The sequence below is a fragment of the Lichenostomus cassidix genome, chromosome 4 (assembly GCF_008360975.1).
Source record: "Lichenostomus cassidix isolate B80296 chromosome 4, HeHo_3.0, whole genome shotgun sequence".
NCBI lineage: Eukaryota > Metazoa > Chordata > Aves > Passeriformes > Meliphagidae > Lichenostomus > Lichenostomus cassidix.
Window position 1 is genome coordinate 50,454,374 of NC_139484.1, and position 23,953 is coordinate 50,478,326.

Sequence of the window (23,953 nt, forward strand, 5' to 3'; positions counted from 1 at the left end):
AGGGATGAGTCACAGCAGGAGATAACAGCTAATGGCCCACAGCGGGTGGTAACAGAATACTTAAATACATCTATATTGTAACCTAGGACATGCCCTTGGGACAACACTTAGACAATTTGTGTGTTAACTTCCATGTAAGACTCTCTCGTCCAATTTCGTGCTTTACAGAAATATCCAATGTTCCCAATAAACCATCAAGACAAACACAGTAGCTATAGTATTCCCTGGGCTTGTGTTGGTATCTCTGCTGGCAATACTGGTGCCATACCAGATTATTTCAGTGTAGCAAGAGTAACCACTCCTATGAAGACTTTCATTCAAATACTATGTTTTATGTACCTTTTATGTTTATGCAATTATCATTCCCTTTCCCAATAAATAGAATTTTACAGTTAGTTTACAGCAGTAATTTACATTATCTTGTGGCTCCAAGTTATTTTTCTGTTTGGTTGTTTGGTTATTTATTTTTTCTTTTTCTCTGTTTAACAACTTGAGCTGTATTTTTATTTATCTTGATTTACAGCTCATCAATCACTGCTTCTTCACAAATTTTATCTCATTTAGCAGAATGTTCAGAATAATTATTATATTTTACTGATTGTAACCATCTAAAAATTAAGCATACACATAAAAGTTAGATTTATCTTGTTAGTCAGAGAGAGAGAACATAAATAAATAATTAACTTACTATGTTTTAGAGACATTCTTATGTATTCAGAAGAATTAGCCTTATAAGGTGTTTTGTCTCAGTTGATGAGGTACAACCTAAGCATCATAATCCAGAACCTTAATTTTTGGATGCCTGTAATGATGAGATAGTCTTCCCCTTCTCATAATTTAGAGTACACAGTATTTGGAATCTTGATTTCTCGTTGGCTGCAATTTAATTCACTTCTTGGAATATTTATTTCACTCACAAACCTAGAACTGCCCAGAATTTAAAATCCTTTCTAGGAGTTTTCCTCTAAAAGAAATTAGTTTTCTTTATTCTCCCTTTTTTAGTTTATCATGAGTGAATTTGACATAGTTATTCCAAAGGCAAAATGTATTTGTTGAGATTTTGATAAAGGATAACATGAGCCATTCTATTCTTACTGTGCCTTCACAGAACCGTGGCAATAGAGGGCAGACCAAAGTATGTAAATATTTTCTTTAATAAAAAATACCAACCATCTAAAAGTGATTTCTCAAAATTTTCTTTTAGTCCTGACTGTAGTTTTCTTCTCTGTACATTGCTAGATTATGTCACTTGAAAAGAGGCCTGATAACGTTTGCTTAACATTGTTTAAAATTATTATTCTGCTAAAATTAGTCACTACTGCTGCTTTTTGTTTTAATGTATCATGTCCATTCCTTGTATGCACCCAGGCAGCACACTCAGTGACTTTGCCACTTCAGCTTAATGAGGACAGTGAACCCCAGTGTGCATTACCATAAAGGGTGAGCTGAAACGCTGGAGTTGTCTAATCTCTATAGGTACCTGTCGTTTCATTTTACACTCTCTGGATGATGGACATTTGCAGAAGAGTGAATTCCCTTTAAAGTTTCAAATCAAATCAGAACATTTGCTCAGCCTCCACTCTATCCCTCTTGCACCCAGCATACTCTCTGAGGATTAAAGAACTGTTAGTTGTCACCTTTATCAGTTAAATCAAGAAGGAAGTACATATACTGTTCCGCTTGATCATGAAAAGATTTGAATCTCAGTTGCCTTTGGAAGACTCCTGGTCTTTATAAAGGATGAATCTTTTCCTGTTGGAATCTGCAAAGACAACAGAATATATCTCTTTATATTCTTCCCTTTGAAACTTTTTGCTCTGTTTTAGAAATATCTTAAAATTCAGATTTTTTTCCCCCTGATAATGATACTGTCTAATACATATGCTTCCTGACTGGATGAATAGAAAGTAGACTTAAACAACAAGCTTATTTTTTACCTTACAGTTGTTAGTAAATTAAAATTTATTTTTTAATGAGTTAAAATACAATTTTCTCTAATAATCATTCATTCATTCATTCATTCATTCATTCATTCACTTTCACTTCCCAGAATTCAGATAGGTGGAAAAATGTAGTATTTTTCTTTCTTGTTTTGTTTAAAAACCATACCTGTTAAGCTTATTCATGAAGCAGTAAAATATGTCTGGTTTAGAACTATTTTAAGAAGACTTACTTTAATTTTTGACTGAGAAGACTGAGCTGAAGTGACTATGATGGTTAGATATTGACATTAATTACATTAAAGGTAAATAATGATTTCTATTTTCTTTGGGAAATAGAGTATTTCTAGTATTTTAGTGGTTTTGTAATGGAAATGGATTTTCTATTTAAAAGAAATGCAACCCTTAGTTTAAACTGGTAATTAGGGCCATTCAAAGTTACTTGGTATATATCGAGGATTTGCTATCCAAAAGTCAGTCAAAATTCTCTTTGTAATCTGACTTACCCTTGTGAGATATGAATTTACCACTGCTAAGGAAAAAAAAAAGTTATGTAAGAAAGTTAAGGAAAAAGACTACCTGCTGGAGTCTACTAAGAATTTTACATCTTTAAAAATAATTTTATTTTTGAGCTGTAAAATACTAAGAAACTTCTCATCTTCTGAGAGAAATGCTTTTGTGAGAGATTCTATCCTTGTATTTGTAAGTACATTGCAAGGAAACTTCCTGCGAACAGGTAAAATGCAAGCAATGTCTTTTGTCTTTCACAAGATTCCATAGTGTATCAGAGATAATTTATCTATAGGAATGCTATGCAGACAGACTTCCATATTCTGGAGATGAAGTCAGAAAATGGTGTTGAAAATCTTAGCATACATGGACTGGACACACCAGAATTTCTGTGCTGCCTTCCTGTGTGCATGTTGTGTTTACCTGTGTTTATGTAATAACTGATGACCTCCACATGCAAAATTATGTGTGTTTCTTTAAATATCCATGTAATCGTTCAATCAGAGTAACTATGGGTATTTTAAAGAAGAATAAGAATGTTGCTGTGTTTTGCTAATTCCAGACACAAACCTTAGCATTATATAAACAACTTCATCTTGAGTAATATAAATTCAGATCTATATATGCAAAGAGCCAGAGAAATCTGTGATAAAAGCTTGTGCAGAGCTTTTACTTCCACTTGATGTTGTATAAGTAGAGACTTACAATGAAGGCTTTTTAAATTAAAGAAAAACAAGATATAGTGCTTATTTGGGTGTTTGGGTGGAATCTGATAAAGGTTACATGAGAAATAAGTTAATGGATTGAAGTTTATAGCTGTGTGTATGACTGTCAAATCTCTGTGTAAATTACCTTTCTCTTCTGCTGGTCAGAATGCAAAAATCCAATAAAGTGTTAATAAAAATGGAAAGGTCATATGTAAATACCACAGATCTTGAAAATGAACCAGAAAAACTCAATAGTTTGCACACAAATATAATTTCATATTCTGTTTCATGATGTCTAAAGTGGGGTGGGACTTATGATGTGTGTTTTTATCAAAGTATGGTGCGAAAAGATCCTGTAAAAAAGAAATTTGCTTTAAATCTAAAAACAAGTGTTTGATGACTAATTGGCTGTTTGTTTCTCTAGCTTAGAAAGAATTTTTCCACCTTATTAAGAATATCCAAAAATAAAGACAGATTTAATTATTCTAGTAATTTGCCAAGAATATTTACAATGGAATATATATCCTGTCTTTTCAGACTGGATTTTACATGGGCCAGCTTCAATGAAGACAGTATTGCCTATGTTTTCACTGAACCATAGATCGGCTTGGGATGGAAGAGACGTCAAAGAATATCTAGTTCCAGCTGCTGTGCTGGGGCAGGAATGCCCTCCATTAAACCAGGTTCTCAAAGACCCATTTTCAGGGTTTGACCCTGACTAAACGCCAGGCACCTCGACTCTCTCTTACTGCAGGAAAAAAACCTGCAAAAATACACATCAATCTCGTGGGTCCAATAAGATAGGACATTGCTAGGAGGACGCATGAAGAAAGAAAGAAAGAGGGCAAACAGGCTCCAACTTAAAGTTGCAAAAAGTGATTTAATTACCTAACAGAGTTGGAAGATAAAATGCAAGGCAAAAATAAACTTTTCATACACTATTTTGTTCACTCCCCCCCCTCCCTCTTATGAACCCATTTTTATTCACCCCCTTTCCTCTTTTTAACCAACAAGCCTGGGTAGGGAGGCAGGGTGTGGGGTATTTTCTCAGTCCACAGAGCAGGTTCATAAATCTATTCATCACCACAATTCTTTTGCTACAAATACTCTTTATCTCTATTTATCTCTCTCTCTGTCCAGACAGTTTTCCTGCTCTCACCCCCACCCTCTTAAGAAGCAGTCTCTCTGCTCACCTCCCTTCCCTCTTTCCAAACCAGCAACACAGACAGGGGGCAGAGTGAGGAGTTCTCTGGTCAGTCTAATCAGGGAGAGGGGTTCTCTGCTTAGCCATGGAGTCCCTCCCACGAGAGACAGTCCTCTGGGAACTTCTTTGGCGTGAGTCCAATCTCACGAGCAACATCCTGCCTGAATTCTGCTGCAACAGGAGTCTCTTGTCCATAAGGTGCAGATTCTCCTGAGTCAAGGCCAGGCTGCTTCCATCCCAGGAGCAAGGCCTTTCTCTCCCTTGCAAGGCCTTTGCAGTTTTAGCTCTTCGATGAGACTCCAACTGGATCACAGCTTTCCCCAGGCATCCACCTGCTCCTCTGGAGTGGGCTGTGGGTGGATTTCTGCACCCCTGTGGACTCCATGGGCTGCAGGGGGAACCTCCTGCTCTCCCCATGGTCTTCACTACAGCTAGCAGAGGGTTTTCAGCTCCGGTGCCTGGAGCACTGGAGCACCTCCTCCCGCACCTTCTTCACGGACCTTGGTGTCTCCATGCTGTTCTCCCTTCACGTATTTTTACTTCTACTTCTTCCTCCTCCAACTACAATGAAGTGTGTGCCTACCTTGTTTTGATTTCTTCTTAAATATGTTTTCACAGAGGCGTAACCAGCACCTCCAATTGGCCCAAACTTGGCCGGCAGCATGTCCATCACCTTCAGAGCCCTCAGAGATTGGCTCTGCTGGACTTGATGTAAAAGCTTCCAGAACTTTCACTCAGGACACACAGGAGCCATCTTTGTGCCACTCCCCACCCCACCTCCCCAGGCCTACCACAACAGTTTCTGAGGGGTCCAAATTTCTCCTAGATGAAGTTTGGGCCAATCAAAACCACCACACCCATCCAACCTGGCCCTTCCTCCAGGAATGGGACATTCCCAGTTTTTATGGGCAACTTCTTCCAGTGCCTCACCATCCTCATAGTGCAGAATTTCTTTCTAATATCCTATTTAAACTGGTTCTCTTTCTGTTTGAAGCCATTCCCCCTTGTCCTATCACTGCATTCCCCTGGGAAAAGCCTTTCTCCAACTTTTTTTTAGGTCCTCTTTAGGTACGGGAAGGCTGCTAGAAGGTTTCCCCTGAATGTTCTGTTCTCCACGCTGAACAACCCCAATTTTCTCAGCCTGTCTTTGTAAGAAAGATTCTCCAGCACTTTGATCATCTTCATGGTCCTCTTCTGAACTCACTCCAACTGGCCCAATTCATTAATTTTGTCCTTATTTTTTGCTTGAAGAAAGTATACCTTAATCTATAAAACCTGAGATCCTCCAACTACTGGAGTGATACGCATTTACTCAATTTCAATTAAATGGAATATGTATGTATATAATAAATATGCATTGTAAACATAGTGGTCTGTAAGTCTGTTGTGGTTAAGGGAGGTCCATTTCACTCTTACGCTTTCCTTCTTGCTTACTTTTCAACCATTAAATATGTAATGTAAACGTACTGGATACTTTCATAGCACTTTTTGCCTATTTAAGAATTTATTGTTTTTCTTCTGGACTGTTTAACAGTACTACCAAGGGATGTCATCCTTAGTACTTGTAACTAGAAGAGATTTTTGTTAAGAATGCAATTTTCTCTTAGAGTGATCTTCAGGCAGTGGATTAGTAAAGAAATGACCTGTAAGATAGGTGCTTTGTAATCAACACATGAATAAAAAGCCCCACTGCTTACTGCAAAACAACATCTTGATATCAAAGATGCTCTAAAATTAGAGTGATTACACACTTATTTTTCTAAATAGAAAGATAAATAATGGCTTTAATCAGGAATAACCTTCAAAAATAAATCAGGAAGGACACAGGAGATTTAGCCACAGGGTTACATAGCCATATGTATATTAGCAGACTTCTTGGTAGCTTGTCATAAAAGTATTTTTTTGGTGTTCTTGTTTTTTATTTTCGTCATAATTTTATGTGTAAAAGTCATCAGAGCCTTTGGACTCCTAAGGTATTCTATTATATAAAAAAATATAAAAATTTCTTATTTTCAAAAAAATGTTGCTTTTTCCTCAAAAATTGTAACTTCTGACTTACAGAAAATTTGTATGAAGAAACAGATGTGACACCAAATCAGAAGCCTAGATCAGACTCATGGAGTATGATTTGTTTGGGAAATATACTGGCCTTGCCCATTACATATCTGAAGGGAAAGGAGAGTAGAATAGAATACAACTTCACTACTTGTACTTCTTTTAGAAGACCAGATGAAATCTTAGCCTATGATCAAAATTTCTGAATGAAAACATCCCCTGAATTTTATGAGTCTGGACATACCTCCCATTATAGACCTTAATTTTTGTACGTGTCATCCTATGTGTTCTACTGGCAGTGCAACATTATTCTGAATATATACAAAGAAGCATAAAATCCACTGTAGAAAAGCCTTTTCAGGCTTTCAGATGCAGAGGTGTGTTCACATTATACTGCACTGTTTGATGCAGAAATACAAGGTAGGATTCATATTAAAATGTATTAATATCCCAATGCATTTTTTCTAATTCTATTACAAGAATGAAGAGTCCTAGTTTTTGCTGCATCCAAGGAAAGTGTTACCATTCCCCCATTTTTTTATCTTAGGAAAGCCTGATGATATTGAATCCATATGAAGAGCTGTGAGTGACTTAGAAGTCATAAAAAGGTTAAAGGAAAATACCCTTTAGGCATGGCAAACTAATTCATTGGTTATGTAAAAACATAAAACTAGAAGAAAAACATGCTGTCCCATTAGGATAATGCAAAATTATGTCCATATGTACAAAAAATTATCTTTTGCAAAATTGACTAATTTCTTATTTGTATGTTTAAAGACAGAATTGAAAATTTGGGTATATAAAAATCACTGGAAAGCAGCCTAAAGTAGCTGCATTTACAGTAATAAAAATGCCTTACAAAAAGCATTACTTCAAAAATTTGGAGGTTAGTGGTGCCTGTATTTTATTTAGTGAGGTAGATCTGTACACTGGAAAACCTGAAGAGAATTAAATTAGCATGAATTCAAATTTTCCTGAACTAAAAAAGCGCATTATAAAGAGTTTTAAGGATATGTGTTATACACTGTCATAAGGATTTTAGGCTTACAGAGTAATGTGTGACTCTGTCACCAGCTTCGTAATTAAAAAAGTTATTCCAGTTCTTTGCTGCACATGGCTTTTCAGAGTCTTGAGCTTAGTGACTTTTACAAGTAGAAGAAGGGAGTCGATCAAGTAATCTTCAGAACCACTGCAGTTTTTTTTTTTTTTTTCTCTGTGCAATTCTTTTGTCTGTGTGCTAAATCTCTTGGAAGAGAAAGGTATATTCTGTAATCTCAGTAGAAATAATTGGGTTAAACACCTCTTCTTTTTTTTTTTAAAGTAACTCTCAGCAATTTTTTAAATTTTATGCTTTGAAGAACCATGGGACTATTTAGTGTAAACTTGCAAGTGTAAACATTTCTGTGCTGCAGATCTTCAAACACTATACAAAAAAATTTAAAAAAAAAATCTATACAACTAAGTGTTCATGATGGATAATTAATAATTGTATGGAAGCTAATGAACACTAGAATACTCAGGCTGGGAGTAATTGTGACATATGTAAATACTTGCCAGAGTCAGAAGATATAGTCTTTTTTTTATTTCTTTTAAAGACTTTGATGACCTTATCAGTAATTAGCATAGATATGTGATTTCTATTTTTCTATTGTAAACTGATTATCTTCAGAAATCACACCAAACTTCACTGCATTTGGTACAGACTGTTACTCTCTTTAGCTGGACAAACAAAATGTCTGCATTGCATATGTTATGGATTTTTATTCACCTATCAGTACTATGTCAAGTCCCAAATGTTATCGATTGATCACTGTTTTGCCATTCAGAAAGAATGGATACTGGAAAAAAAAAAAAAGCTACGACAAAGATACCTTGGGAATGTATGAGAATATTTTTTAATAATGAAAGCACCTCATATGTATTAATCAATTTATTTTTAATCTTTCTAGATCCAACAAAATATTTGACATTGCCTACTTTCTTTTCCTTTGACACTTTTCATGTTCCCATTTCTTTGAGCTCACTCTCTAGGCAAGCTGGTTAAAGAATTCTGAAAAGCAAAATAAAACAAAATAGATTTTTTTTTAAAGAGAAAAGAAATAAGAGAATATAATAATAAGAAAAACCTAGAGAGTCAGGCTTTTGTTTTGATTTTGGTATTTTTTTTCCTACTCAGACCTCTCACATATCAGTTTTCAATAACATTAAAACCTCTGGCTCCATAACTTTCTAACAATTTGTAAGGCAGTTAATTAGTAGGCACTGAACAAATATAAAGCTCTCTGTATTCCTCAGTCAGATCTTCTTGGGTGTCTTACTATCCATAAACCTAAGTGGCTCAGTGGACACCTTTTACCAGACGATTTTGTCAGAATACCAGACACCTCATTGAAAGAGCTTCCAGTATTTGCTGAGAATATTCTTCTACAAGAGACATACGTTGCACAGAAAGATGTGAGAGCTGACACACAGATTCTGGACAATAGAGCACCAATTTGTAATGAACTTTTATTTCTTTGAAAAATCTTGAAGTTTCTGGGTTGGTCTTATTTTTTCTTTTAGCTTTTCTTTTATCTTAGAAGATGTTTAGTTTCATCCAACCTTTGATATTTTCTGCAGAACTACAGTGCTGATGTAGGTAATAATGCCTTCTCAGGAATGGTGCTGTAGCTACTGAGGCTGACAGTATACAAACTAGTATTTTGATAGGATTTTGATACTATTACAAAATGTTAAGGATACGGTAATTACGATGAGTAGGGAAAAAAATTACATAACCATCACTTTCTCTTGTAAGTCCCATGAACCAAAGCAGCTGGGCTGCAGTGTTCATGTTTTGCTTCAATGTCCTTATTTTGCTTCCCCTCAAATGAAGCAATATTTCCAGACACTTCAAGTTCTACAGCAAATTTCACTGAACTGTTTGAACTCTGCAGTTCTCTGAGGTCTTGGGACTGCAGAAGTCTTCTCACTGGTTCTGAAAAGCTGATGCTGATGACAGCTGATATTAAGTCACAAAACTTGTGGATATCATAGGTGTTTTAAATTAGATTTCTTTGTTAAAATGAGAATAGGAATCTCATATCAAATGTAACATGCTAAGACTTTGGAGATAACAATTTCTGTTACTAAACAGACAAATTATTGATGTTGTTGAAGGAGATTGATGAGTTTCTCTTGCTGTGTTCAAAAGACTCATGTATTCTACCAAAAAAATGCATTTGAGATTTTTTTCAGTTTTTGTAAAGACTTCTACTTGTTCATAGCAATGTCTGACTAGGAACTCTTTTTATTATCAAAAATGGATTTGTGGTTATTTAGTTAAAGCATTCATTCACAGCTTCCTGTATATCACTTGAAATAAATGCCATTACATTAACCTGTGTAGAGTTGAATTTGCTTTTATTCATTTTTGGGTTTCTTCAGGTAACAATGGAGATAATGTGTGTGTGTCATCTCTCCCATGTATGAATAATTATAAATTATTTTTCTCTAAAGTTAGGAACATACTGCAATAATATAGCATTCATTACTAGGGCACTGAGCTAATGGGGGTTACTCAGAAAGCCTCAATGCAGTTTCAAAAGCAACACTCAGTAGAAGTCAGCAAAGAAAGCTGAATGGCACAAATTATTAGAAAAGTGAAAGGGAAGTGAATCAGAAATGTCAGTGTGCTGCTGCTTGCAGTGTTTTGCCAGTGTCTTTGAGTATTTTGTTAGGTTCTGATCTATCTGATCTCAAAAAGGATGTAGTACCACTGGAGAACTTTTAAAAGGAGCAACAAGATTATCAAAAGCATGTGATGTGGTCCACAGAAAGGCACCATTTAGGGTGACGACTACATTGGCCCTGTAGCTTGGATTGGAAGTGTGCTTTGGAAGGAAATCTTCATTTTGTTTCCACTTGCCATTTGCTTCTTCTTGCTGAGTGGTTCAAGAGATCACAACCTGGATTTCCTTCAGATGTAGTTAACTGGAAGATTTCCACTAATCTTTGAGTTCTCAGTACATGCTAAATAGATTAATGTTAGTTCAAAGTGAATAATCTCTAAACACACTTAGTGAGGACGACAGGCCCTTGGCATCAACTATTTTTCTCTTCTCTTCTCTTCTCCTCTGTTCTCATTGTACTACCTGCTAGTGTCATCATATAATTAAGTAGACAAGGATTCTTCAGTTTTGGAAAAAAGCCTACTGAGTGGGGTGAACAAAAATATTTCAGAATTTTGTAACAGAGAAGAGAGAAGAATTTAAAGAATTGACTTGAAAGCCTCAGCACTGAATGATAACTATTGACTCCACTGCTGATTTCGCTATCCATTTAAAAAGCAAAAATTACCCTAATGCTTTCCTTAACACTTTTTCCATAAAGAGAAATAATGTATTATGCATAAAAAAACAGAAGAGAAAGAGAGTAATCAAGAGAGAGAATTTTATTACAACCATGATTTATTCTTTTCATTTTTCTTTTGTATGATATGTGTTGGTTTACGCTGCTATTTCATATTCATCATGGCTATAAGGAATTGTCTATCTCTAAGGTGTAAGCCCATTTACTCCAGCAAAGTCAGTCATCTGACCAAAACTGTGTTTGTGGGAGTGTGCTTCATTAGAAATTCCCTAAACTCCTCTACAAATCATGTATGACCCACATTCTTTGCTGCTTCCCCTTGCTTGAATCTGAGATTACACAAAGTACTGAGGCAACAAAACACTTCATCACTACCACAGGGTTAGGAAGATTCAGTTCATTTCCAGCATATGTGGAATATCACTGTTTTCTTTCTTTTCTATTTCTTTTGTTCCTTTTAATATATTCCTTTTAAAGCATGCTTACTTAAACTAATAACGGTGATTTGAGTTCTCATTGTAGTCTAAAACCTTTATATTCATAAAAGCTTTTCCTCTGGCAAGCTTCCATTAAAGTTTAGTGCAGCGCTTGTGCTCTACAACAAATCTGCACATAAGAAAAGGGAATTTCACTCTTCACCCCTAGCAAACTTCTTATTGTGTTGCTCAGAGATGCTTATAGGGACAGCAACCACTGTGTGGCACGTGTTCCAGGATGCTGGATAATAAAATCCCTATGGAAAACTGCATACTCTTGTAATGTCCATACCTTTCTGCCAGCTTCAGCTTTTGAATGATAAATGATGCAATTAAAGCTTTTGAGATGTGCATAAAATAACTTGCCTGATTCCTGTTAACCCTAAATAACTCCTGGGACATTATGGAATAAATCTGACTTTCTGTCTCGTAAGGATTTTATTTTTTTCAAGCCTGACATTTTTCATAGCTTCCAAGCAACAAAAGGAAGAGACCAACTAAATTTCTCAAGAAAGCTACCATTTCCAAAGATGCCTCAAGTACTGGCTAAAAGTAGTAAAGTAATGAAAATTCCAGATGATACACTCTCTAATTTCTCTCCTAAATTACTGGCTTAATGTTGTTTTTATACTTGAACCAAACCAAATTTTATTTACCCATTTAGTTAAATACTGAAACTATCCAACAGTTATTTTTACATCTTAAGTGACTTTAAGGAGATCTCATTTTGCCTGTTAAGGTCCTTCTTATTTTGAAGTTATCCAAATTATGTATAAAATTGGAAACTGTGCCAGTGGGTGACTGAAAAAAACTGGTAAAAGATTTTAAGGGCATAATTTTATTCAACTGCATGGAAAAAAATTAGTTATTTAGCAGGTAGCCTAAGAATGAGTTAGCTTTACTCTGTGCAATTATTTCTATGGCTTTTCATCCATGGGTTGTACTTTATAGATCTTGTTCCAAACTCCCTGCCTTTGGAAGAGACCTCATCTGGCCTTATCTGGAAAAATTCTGATAAAAATAAATAACCTTACAAAAAGAGTAAATATTTATGCATAGCTTATTGCTAGTTCATACTTTTGAGGATAGACAGTATTATAGGTGATATCATAAAATTAAATTGCAGTTGCAAATTATTATCACTTCCATATGTTTATATGCCTCTTTCTTATAAAATGTTATGATGGTATTCAGTTGAGAAGTTGCTTATAGAGGGCTTTCTCATAATACAGAAGATGAAGGTTCTTTATTATAAAGGCAATGCATCTTTTCTTTAATAACTCTGGCCCTGAGTTTCTGGTGGTACAGAAGTCACCTCTTTCATTGACTGTGATTGTATTTGATTAATCTGGAGATCAAAACCACAAGAACATATGAAAAAGCAATATAAGAAATACTAAGAAGTAAATGGGATTGTCTTTTCCTATCTTTAATTACTGAAGAATTTGAACGATGCCTCATGTGAAAGGTCTGCCATTCAGTTTACATTTGTAATCCAAGTGTGAATGTAAGCACAAGAACCCTTGCTCAGTCAAGATCTAAAACACAATATTTCACTTCCCCACTGCTTTTTAAAATTTCACCCACCCTTAAATTACTTCAGATTTTCACAGGTGAAATATGGACAGTCCATAAACTTTTGCTAAGAGGTCTGCCAGGAAATAATCACAATTCTTGTGATACTTTTTGATGTCTCCCATGTATAGGTGCAATATAAAAGATCATGACCTGTACTGTTTTATCTATTCATAATGAAAACCATAATTTATAGGGTGCTGTCAAGCAAGTTTAAGTGTGAATGTTCCATTTTTTAATTCCCATTTTGTGACATATATAATTATGTTAACTTAGAAGTGGGGTTTTTCCAAAGAAGAAAAAAAAAACCTTACTATGCAGAATACCTTTTGTTCAAAGATACAGGTCTGCAGGTGGAGACATCAGACCAGATTTTAATTTAAAGCATTTGTACTCATGTATAAGATACAGTGTTTTGACAGGTGATCATCCTGCCCTGCTCTGTACTGGTGAGGCTTCATCTTGAATGCTGTGTGCAGTTTTGGGCACCACAAAAAGTAGTGGGTTGACCTTGGCTGGATGACTCTCTATCACTCTGCAGATGGATAGCAGAGAGAAAATATACAAAGGGTTCATGAGCAGTGATAAGGAAAGAGAGAGATACCTCACCATATACTGTCAAGGGCAAAATGGACTCAAATTAGAGGCTGCTGGATTCTAAATGGGAACTTCTGGAAAGTTAGAAAAGATAGGCAACATGTCAAAGAAAATAGGGCAGGTTTTGATTAGAAGGATGTAGAAATTTAAGGTGTGTGTTTGGGTGGAAATATGCTTAGCAAGAGTGTGCTTGAAAATCAGACAACCTGAAAGTTGAATTGGTTGTACTAAGTCATTCATAAAACAGGTGCTTCAAAGAGCTTTAGATAATATAGCTGTTTTACATGTTAATCCACTCCTATAAATTTTGTCCCGTAAAAATTAGATCTTCTTGAAATAAATTTTCATCCCATTTTAAAATATAAGTAGGTGATATAATAAACAATTAAGAACAGCAACAGCAAATTTCATGTATCCACAAGAATGCAATAGATGTATTCCACTGAAGATCCAATTAATTCAATGTTTTATCTAAAACAGTGACCAGAAGTCAATTTACAATGTATGATATACAGATCTCATGCAATAATGATTCCATGAAACATCTTAGGCATATCAAGTTGCTGAGCTTTGGACTGTCCTTTAGCTAAAAAGCCACGCAAACCAAGTGCTTTAGCAGGGCAATTCTCAGATTAGCAATACATTTTAAATTTTACAGGGTGATTTTTATTCCACGTTACTGACTAACTGAAATAGTAGCTTTGTGTGTGTGTATTCAATGCAAACAAGTATCAGGTGAAAAGGCAGTTAATAGATGTATTAGAAAGACTGACCCAGCAACATGTACTTGCAGCCCAGAAAGCCCACAATATCCTGGACTTCTTAAGACGCAGGACTGCATCTAAAGAAGCGTGGCCAGCAGCTTAAGGGAGGTAATCCCCTCCCTCTGCTGGGGAGCAACTCTTTACTGTTAGGGTGGTGAGACACAAGGTCAAGCTGCCCAGAGAAGATGTGGCTGTCCCATCCCTGGGTGTGTTCAAGGCCAGGTTGGATGGAGCATGGGGCAACCTTGTCTAGTGGAAGGTGTCCCTGCCCATGGTGGGGTGGTTGGAACTAGGTCTCCAAGGTCCCTTCCAACCCAAACACAAATTTTGTTATTTTATGAGTAAGGACTGAAACAAAATGTCTTGTATATGAGTAAAATTTTTTCTAGGTGTATGGGAAAAAAGACAAGGTGAATGAGTGGATATTGAATAAGGCATCAGCTTCACTAAGGTCATTCTTATGGGAATCCCTTGCAATAATTTAGTATTTGGGGCACTTCACGATTCCTCTCTTAATAATTCATGTAAGACAGAAAGCTCCATATAACTTAATAGACAATTCTTGATTTCTGTATGGGACTCTGCTAATTTCCCTTTCTCTAAAATTCTTGTTTTGCTTTGACTTTGCTAGATCAGATAATAAGGGAGTACAGGTTCATTCTCAAACTGTTTTTCATTGTTAAACCAAGTTTCCACTGCACTTTTTTGGAAAACTCAGTAACTAGATGCCCTACAGATTAATAACACTTACTAGATAGCTGGCTTAGAAAGACAGTCCAAAATTTGCATCCTGCTTATGTCTGAAAATGCTAACACTTACTTACCCAAATATTTGATGTTTCTCTCTGCGGGGGTACGGCAGGAAGCGGCAACCTCACGAAACAAGGTCCCCGTTGCTCATATCTCCACCCAGTCCGGGCCGGGCGGCCCCGGGGTGTGCTCTGCGTGGCATGGGACTCCAGCCACAGAAATTCTAGCAGGAAATGTGGTGAGGCAAAAGAATGAACTGGATGCCATTTCCGGGTCTGTCAGGGGGGTTTATTAGGGTCCTTAGGTGGGGTGCAGGGAAGGGAAAGGGGGACGAAAGCAGGGGAAGGGAATAAGCGCTGGCAGGCTCGAAGATGGAGACCCCAGACTCCTGCTGGCATCGGCTTATAAGGGAAGGAAAGGGGGAGGGATTGGCTCTCTCAGAGCCTATCCCGGGAGGTCTAAAGGAAAGACAGGCAGGGAAACACACCAATAGATTTCGCACAAGGCAGGGTGCATGTTTCAAAAACAGGCAATAACATACAGAGCAGAGGAACAGAGGAAAAACCCTAGTGGAGCTTTGCAGGACCGCGTTGCTACAAATATTTACATTGACTCAAAACATATATCATTTGGAAAATTCAGTCTTCATCGCTGATTAATAATTTTTGTGAAGTCCGTGTTTTTATTTTACATACAGACTTTATGTTTTATTATGTTTCTTGTATTTCCTGGACATATATTTATTGATAATATAATGTAACACAGGCTTTCCATTTCCTAGTCAGTATTATCTCTCAATGAATTTAGTAGTTTACAGCCAAGCGAAAAAAGTCACTTTATTTGCTCTAAACCTCTTCTTCACTTTATAAGAGGTTTGAAAGGTCAAATGTTTAAAGATCACAAACTGTCCCTAGTATTCAATTGCTTCCCAGCTCCCAAACAATTTTGAAATACATTTCAAACATCTGCATGCAACATCTGTCCAATGATGTTCTAAGCAGAAATTAAAATAAATATTTACCCTTGCTTCCCACTTCTTTTCCTCTGTATTTTTTCCATCTGCTTGTATGAAGAACTGCTGAAATAATGGAGGTGCAGGAACATTCTGAAGGGTAATTGGATGTCTTCCTGAAGACCAATCAATTGTTGTATGTGGATCAATTGAAAACAGCACTCAGAAGCTTTCTTTTCTACATTTAACAGATTTTGTGCAATTCTAGGACACAGAATTTAAAGGGCAAAAAGGTACATCTTAATTCAGCACTCAAAATATCAACTTTTTTTTTTTTCTTGTGATAATTTTTGGAAATACTTTAATAAAACAGACTTCTTTGGGATTATAAGAAATTTGAAATTAGACCATCAGTCTGGCAGCGTTCATTGCAGTCCTGTGTAATGAGTAGAATTCTTTAACTCCTGGTGAGTCAACAGTGAGTAGATCAAAGTTTAAAAAAACTTCAGAAGGTGAAATATATTAAAAACAAAGCCCTGATTAAATGTGTTGTTTGTGAAACATTCTAGTTTGCCAGCCCTAGAAACTGGTCTCATTTCTATTCCAAATAAAATGTTCTCTGTAAGTAACAGCAAAGTAGCTGTCCTGTATTTCTACAGTAGTGCAAGAGACAGGATGAATGAATGCTGGGGAGCAACCAAGAATATAAAATATGTCTAAAGCTGGAAATGTGTAGCAAAAATGCTTATCAAAAATGCTTAACAACCATCTGCAGATCTGAAAAGGAAGTCAGGTTGCAGAGCAGCTCAATTAAGTTGTCTGACTTTGTTCAGGAAGTTCTACTCGGAGTACAGTGGCTGGGTTTAGACACTTGCTTCTGGCTTAAATGGTCCATGTGTTTCTCATCCCAATTCTGAGTCCAAGTGTAGTGAAATAAAATGCAAACTTGAATTCATGGTCTAAGAAGATTCCTCTGTATCTACTAGTACGCTTATGCTAATGGATGAATATTTTTCACTGGAGCAGCAAGACAGACCACTCAATTTCAAATTCATCAGTATATTATGTGGGCTGTAAAACTGTAATCTGAAGTGGGAAGCATTTTTTGTTTTGTAGCAAATGCATTATTTTTCATTGACAAACTCCACAAAGAAGAAGAATCAATGCTCAGTTTTCTAATAACAGCCTTCAACATCTGCTGTTATTTCTTGCTATTTCTATTATCAGCATATTTATGGTAGTGCCCTTTGCATGCATTGTGGTTACATTTTCAGAAGATTCACAAACTAAAGTGTTCCTTATAGTAAAATGATTAACAAAATAAGGAAAGAATTTCAATAGCTTTTCTCTCCATAGAGAGTATGGCACAAAAAAGGCTTCCATGTGGATAAAGTGAAAGTAGTAGTAATGCATATGGTAGCGTCCACAGCAAAGTAAGCACATCATCTAGTTTTGCATGCCATCCAAGCAGAAAACTAGAAGGAAAAAAAAACCACAAACCATCGGAACCTATTATATCTTTACCTTCAGTGCATTTCACCTCCTCCTTTACAATTAACTTCTTTCTCTTTAATGTCATTTTAGTGGTTTATAATCAAAATGGAATACCTTAATCTCCTGGCAGGGTGGAAGTCCTTTACTAGTAAGTCTTGTGTGCTATGTTTCACTTTTACCACAGAAACAGATGCATGAAAATAATTAGAGTTCCTACCATTAACACGGTAGATTGAGGTAATACAGCCTACTGCCATACTGGGAAAAAGTAGCAGATTTAATTTTCCTAACCCTTCCTAAGTACTGAATTTAATTACTTGGGTGACATTCTTCCTGCAAGGAGAAGGAGATTTTGTAGCATATCAATGAATTTACACAAGAGAAACATTTGGCCCAAGAGTAGAGAACACTTTCCTAACTATTTAACACAGGCACTTTGTAGAAGGAAAATGGAAGTATTATTTTAAAAAAAGACTTCCTATTATTGTACAATGGCATGTGATTAATGAATTGTATGAGTAATATGGATGTTGTAACCACCTACTGTTTTTGTGTCTTACAGAGAAACGTCAAAAAACACACAACAAAATTATTCCAAGTCCCTTGCCTTCCAGTTCCCAGTGTCCTACCCGGGCTTAATAGCTGACAAAGTGCTGTTTGCCAAAAGCTAATGTTAGCTGGTATTGTGCTGGCCCAAAAGAGTGATCATCATTTTAGCTAAGGTTATAATGACTCTTCCTGCCATTAACTGTTCGCAGTTGGCAGAAGACCTACGGCAATTGGATTGAGACTTCTTTCTAACAAGCCATGCTCATCTACTTGTGTTGTGTCAGTTCCATATTCCCTACTTTACAGATTTTTCTTCACTTGGATGCCCTGCTTTCAAGTTAAACATTTTTGCAGCTGACATTTGTTTTAGCAATTTATAGCTGTCTTGGGAATATATCCCTACTCTAAGAATTAAAGTGTTGTTGGGAGAGATATGAAGAAAAATCTTCTATAAATCTTTCTGTAAAAAAATTCAAAAGAAAATGAAAACTTTTTTAAAAAATCATCTGCCTAAATACTATGTGGGGAGGATAAAACAGAGATGGTGGGCAAGTAATACTGCATGATTGGCATATTTTCACTTAGTTTAATTTATAGCTGGTTTGGATTTGGATCAGTATCTCCTTTTGATAAGAAAACTCTTTGCAGTGTACACTGTTACTTTGCAGCAATTGCCCCACTAAATTTTAGTTCAAAATGGAAATTATTTAGCTGGCAGGTAGGCTGTAATATCAAATTCATGCCAATAGATCATATCTGATGTTACTAGAAATTATTCAAGAACCTTAAAATGATGTATCAGGGTCCGGGGGGGCTGCATGAGCCGGCTGCCCCCCGGTCCGGGGTCCTGGTCCGTGTAATCCCACCGGATCTGGGATGCCCGGCCCCCGAGGTTCTGCGGCATGGCGTCAGTCTCTAAACCACGTCAATTCAGCAGGAATATAGTGAGATGAAGGAAAGAACTGGACTCCATCTCTGTTCTGGCAGGGATGTTTATTTGAGGTAACAGGGAAAAGGGGGTTGCAGGGGAGGAAAGACAGGGACAGGTTAAGGGCTGCCAGCTCAGAGAGAAGACCTTGAGCTGATCCAGACATCGGCTTATAAAGGGAAAGGAAGGGGAGGGACTGTCTCCCCTAGAGCCAGTCCTGGGGAGTCTGAAGGGAAGACAGGCATAGGGAACCCACCAATAGATTTTGGGTACAGCAGAGCATATTTCAAAATGAACCAATGGTATACAGAGCAGAGGGACAAAGGAGCACATGGAATCCTAAAAATTGCATTACTGCATTAAAACACCAAAGATTTTTTGTTACAGACCACATGCTATTCTTAAAGTCCAGAGGGAATTTTACTGTAACTTCCAAAGAGCTTTTTTAAACATATTTCATACATTTTCCACTAGCTCTTTGTTCAGATGTTGAAGCACCAAATACGAGATTGTTGTCACTTTGACAAGCACATTACGTTCTCAGATACACATGAATTCCTACAGCAGAGGTGAACAGGCAAGCAGTTATTCTGTGACAACAGTACTGATAAGAGGAGGTGAACAAAATGTCTCTGTATTTTTGCCTGTGTACCATATATATGCTAGTGATTTGTAGCAGGGTATGCAAAGAGCCTGTTAGGCTACCCTTACTATCCTAGGCACCTATTTTATTTTATTTTTACCTATTGATTGTTTTTTCTTGTTTCTGCAAATAGAAACAGGACTCCTATCCTAATTCACACATCAGGATAGCCAATATTCTTGCTGTTTTTTGTAAATGACCTCTGTTATTGTACTATCGCTTAGTTTTCTGACAAGAAATTAGGATTTATCTTTCTACATGCAAATCATTATTTCCTTTCATACCATGCAGCTCAACAAAAATATATAAAATATTTAAGCAACGTTAAAGTCAGTGGAAATAACCGACCCTTTGGAAAATGGCCTTGGGTTGTTTTCCTTTAGAGCAGTTATAGAAACACCAAGGTTAAGAGCTTATCCCTCACTCCTAACATTGTATTTTCCCTTCACTGTTACTCCATTGAGCAACTGGATAAAGGTGAAACTTGAGGAGTGACAAGGAAGGTGACTCTTACAGGAGAAATTGATGTTAGGGTAGAGCTCTCTTCAGTCAGATTAATGGCTTGAATCAATGGATCTGAGATGTCCTTCTGTATCCAGAAATTCCTGCAGTTTCTGGTGTCCTTTTATCTCCATCTTTTGCTGCAAAATTAAAACGTATTTTGAGTTAACTGAACTGTTGGGATCTGCAAACCAAATAAAGATGCCAAAACAGCAAAAGAATTGAAAAAATCAATTCCCAATGGGTAATATTTGTAAATAAATAAAACTAGATGTTACCATTGCAGTTGTGACTTTAAAGCTTTCTTGTGCAAGCACAGTTCAGCAATGTTTTTGCACCATATCCTTTCCATTTTGACATTTGGTAAGATACAAAATCAAATTACTTGCTTTAAAATACATGCTGGTAATAATAATTCAGTGGTATGAAAATATTGTGAAATAGATTGTGAAATATTTTTCCAAAATGTTCAGTGACATGACAATACAAGTTTATTCACTGACTATGACAAAAGGGAAATAAATACTAATGCCCCAACACAAGATTTCTGCATAATCTAACCATGGAAAGCAGAAATTGTCTTTAATAATTTCCCACAGCTTTAAGAGTTAAAAAAAAAAAAGAAAAGTGAAATAGTCTTAAGAGGGAAAGATATTCACTGGCAGAAAAATAAAAAAATCAAATGATAGTTTGAAGGAACCGCAGTATGTGTTAGGATAGGTGGTCTGATGCTTGAAAATATCAATGCATTAATTGGAATATCTAATTTAAAAATACCATTGAAAATGTCTAAATCATGTAAGAGAATTTGATTTATGTCAATTTTTCTTCATGAAAAATAAATCCACAAATATAAGTTTCAGAAGCACAAATTATATAGTCAGAAGCAGTCCTTTAACTTACACTTTCAGATTAATAACAGAATTCATATATTGGTATGTGAATCATTGTCTTTGTTAATTGTCAAGTTTAACACAAAATGTAACTAATTTAATTCCTGATTCTTACATTAGAAAGGAGACTTACTGCAAAAATATTTTTATTTTATTTCAAGCAAAGTACTGACTTCTTGAATGATATTAAAACTGAATTGGGAAGCAATGAAAACAAACAATACATGATCAAACACAGTAGATCTCAAAAAGGCACTTTCAAATACAGGTGTCTGGTAGAATCTATATGTTTGATAACAATACAGGAATACAATTAAGACTTTTAAGAATGGGATTCACCAAAGCAACTCCCTCATTATTAAAAGCTGCCTAAAGTTGTAAGCAGGAAAATCCTCCCTTTCTGTAGGCAACATTCCTCCTTAGGCAGTCCAGAATACCATTCACCTTCTTTACTTGCAGGGGCACATTGCTGGCTCATGCCAAACTTTGTATCTACCAGGGTCGCCCAGTCCTATTTTGCCAAGCTAATTTCCAGCTCCTTGGTCCTCATTGTGTACTGTGCCTGATGCTATTTGTACACAGGTGAAGGAATTAGCACTTCCCTTTGTTGAACTTCAAAAGGTTTCTGTCAGCCCATTCCCTCAGCCTGTTAAGGCAGCACAACCCTCTTGTGTATGAGCCACTCATCCCAGTTTTGTGTCATCTCCAAATTTGCTGTGGTGTGCTCTGCCCCATCATCCAGATCATTAATAAAGATGTGAAACAGGACTTGACACAGTGCTGACCTCTAAGGTACACTGCTAGATACTCATCTCCAAGCAGAATTCATGCCTCTGATAAGCAGCATTGATGGTCATGATCTGAGATTATGAGCTGGGTTATGCACCCAGAGACTTTCTCTTAAAACCCAGGTGTTGAAAGAAATCCTCTCCTCTCTAGCACAGAGGTAAAATTTTCATTTAGTTTTCTATTTCCCTGCAATTTTTAGCCTGTTTAAATTTCCATGAGAATACTTAGGCCATAGACATCTATGGTCCAGAAACCTCAAGGCCTGTGATTAATCAAGTTTGCAAGCACTGATTAAACACCGATTAAATTGGGAGTAAAAGGTGGAAGTGTGTGCATTAAGGCAGATAACTTAGGAAAAGCATCATGAGGACTCCAAAGTCAACTTGCCAAAATTTTAAAATATAAACAGCTGAAATAAAGGTAACTGGAAATGAGTGTAGAGGAAAATGACTTTTTAGCTTAGTAAAAAAGGATCAGGAAACGGCATGTTCTGCAAAGACAGCTATTATTCTGAACTCAGTGTCTGGAAGAAAGGAATAGTACATAAATGTGTATAAGATGAGAAATGAAATGAAAAATACATGTTGATAAGCAATGCCAAAAATTATAGATTTTGACAGATCTGAGTTGTTGTGACATGACTGACTGGAATAAGAATTACTGAACACATAAATAGTCTTCTCTGTGTGTGTCAGTCTCAGATTTTCTGCTATTTTTATTTTATTCCAGTGTGCAAAATATTTTGAATGACCAAAATGATCTGAAGCAATTTAAAGACCTATTTAGGAAGCAGTTTACAAGCTGGAGTGAAATCTATGTCGAGCAAACTTGAAAGGCCTTGGAGGTTTGATTTAGATAAGCATGCAAAGTGTGAATATTTATTTGAACCTATTTAACTTCTTGTAGCTTGTTTTTGTTCTGGATCCAAATGACTCTTTCAAAGCTGTATTGGATGAATGTTTGTAATGAGGACGAATATATTAACAGCTTTTAAAGTGTTTGAACTTGAGCTGGAAGGAAATGTTTTCCTTTTTGCCAGTAAAGCATTACTCTATATCTGTAAATTACTGATGTGTCACAGAATTACAGAATTAACTTAGTTGGAAAGGACTCACAAGGATCATCCAACAAAGTCCAACCCCTGCACAGCACCATCTCCAAGAGTCACACCATGTGCCTGAGAGCATTGCCCAAATGCTTTTTGAACTCTGTCAGGCTGGTGCTGTGACCACTTCCTTTGGGAGCCTGTTCCAGTGCCCAGCAACTCTCTGGATGAAAAAGCTTTTCCTAATATCCAACTTAAACCTCCCGGACACAACTTCAGACCACTCTCTCAGGTCCTGTCACTGAGTACCACAGAGGGATCATTGTCTGCCCCTCCTCTACCCCTCACTAGGAAACTGTGGGCTGCAATGAGATTTCCCCTCAGTCTCTTCTCCACTCTGAACAGACCAAGTACCCTCAGCCACTCCTCATACACTTACCCTTCAGGCCCTTCATCATCTTTGTTGCCCTCCTTAGGACACTCTCTAACAGCTTTATGTCCTTATTACACTGCGGTGCCAAAAAACTCCACACACCTGAAAAAAACATCTTCCCTGGAGACTTTACTTACCAGTTCCCCGAGCAGCCTGAGGTCTGCTCTCCTCATGTCTGGAGCTGAGGTTTTTCTGAGGCTTTTCCTCCTGTCAACACAGATTTTTAACTCAATCACTTTGAAATCACTGTGGCCAAGATGTCTGCCAACCACAAGATCCTCTCTGATGGCAAGCAGTTGATCAAGGAGGGGGTCTTTCCGAGTTGGCTCCCTTAAGGACCTATTCCATAAAGTTGCCATCCAGGCTTTTTAGGAATCTTCTGGCCTGGGTTGCACACACCAGCTGTGTGATGCTCCCAGTTAATTTCTGGTAAGTTGAAGTCCCTCATAAGGATAAGGGCAATTGACTTGGAAACTTCCCTTAGTTGCTCAAAGAATAATTCACTGATGTCATTGTCCTGGCTAGGAAGTCCACAGTAGACTCCTATGATGTCATCCACATTATTTGCTTGCCCTTGATTCTTAACCAGACACTCTCAACTGTGCCATTGCCAGCTGTCATGAAGATAAGAAAAAAAAAATTAAAAATAGAATGATTAGGGGGAGAAAGAGCATACCATCAAGTACTGAAAAGGGGAGGAGAATTACACAGGGTGTAAATAATGTGGGCTCAAAGTCTCTGTCTTATTTTTAATGGGCTATGAATTTTGCTAATTGACCATTGAATGAATTCACAATA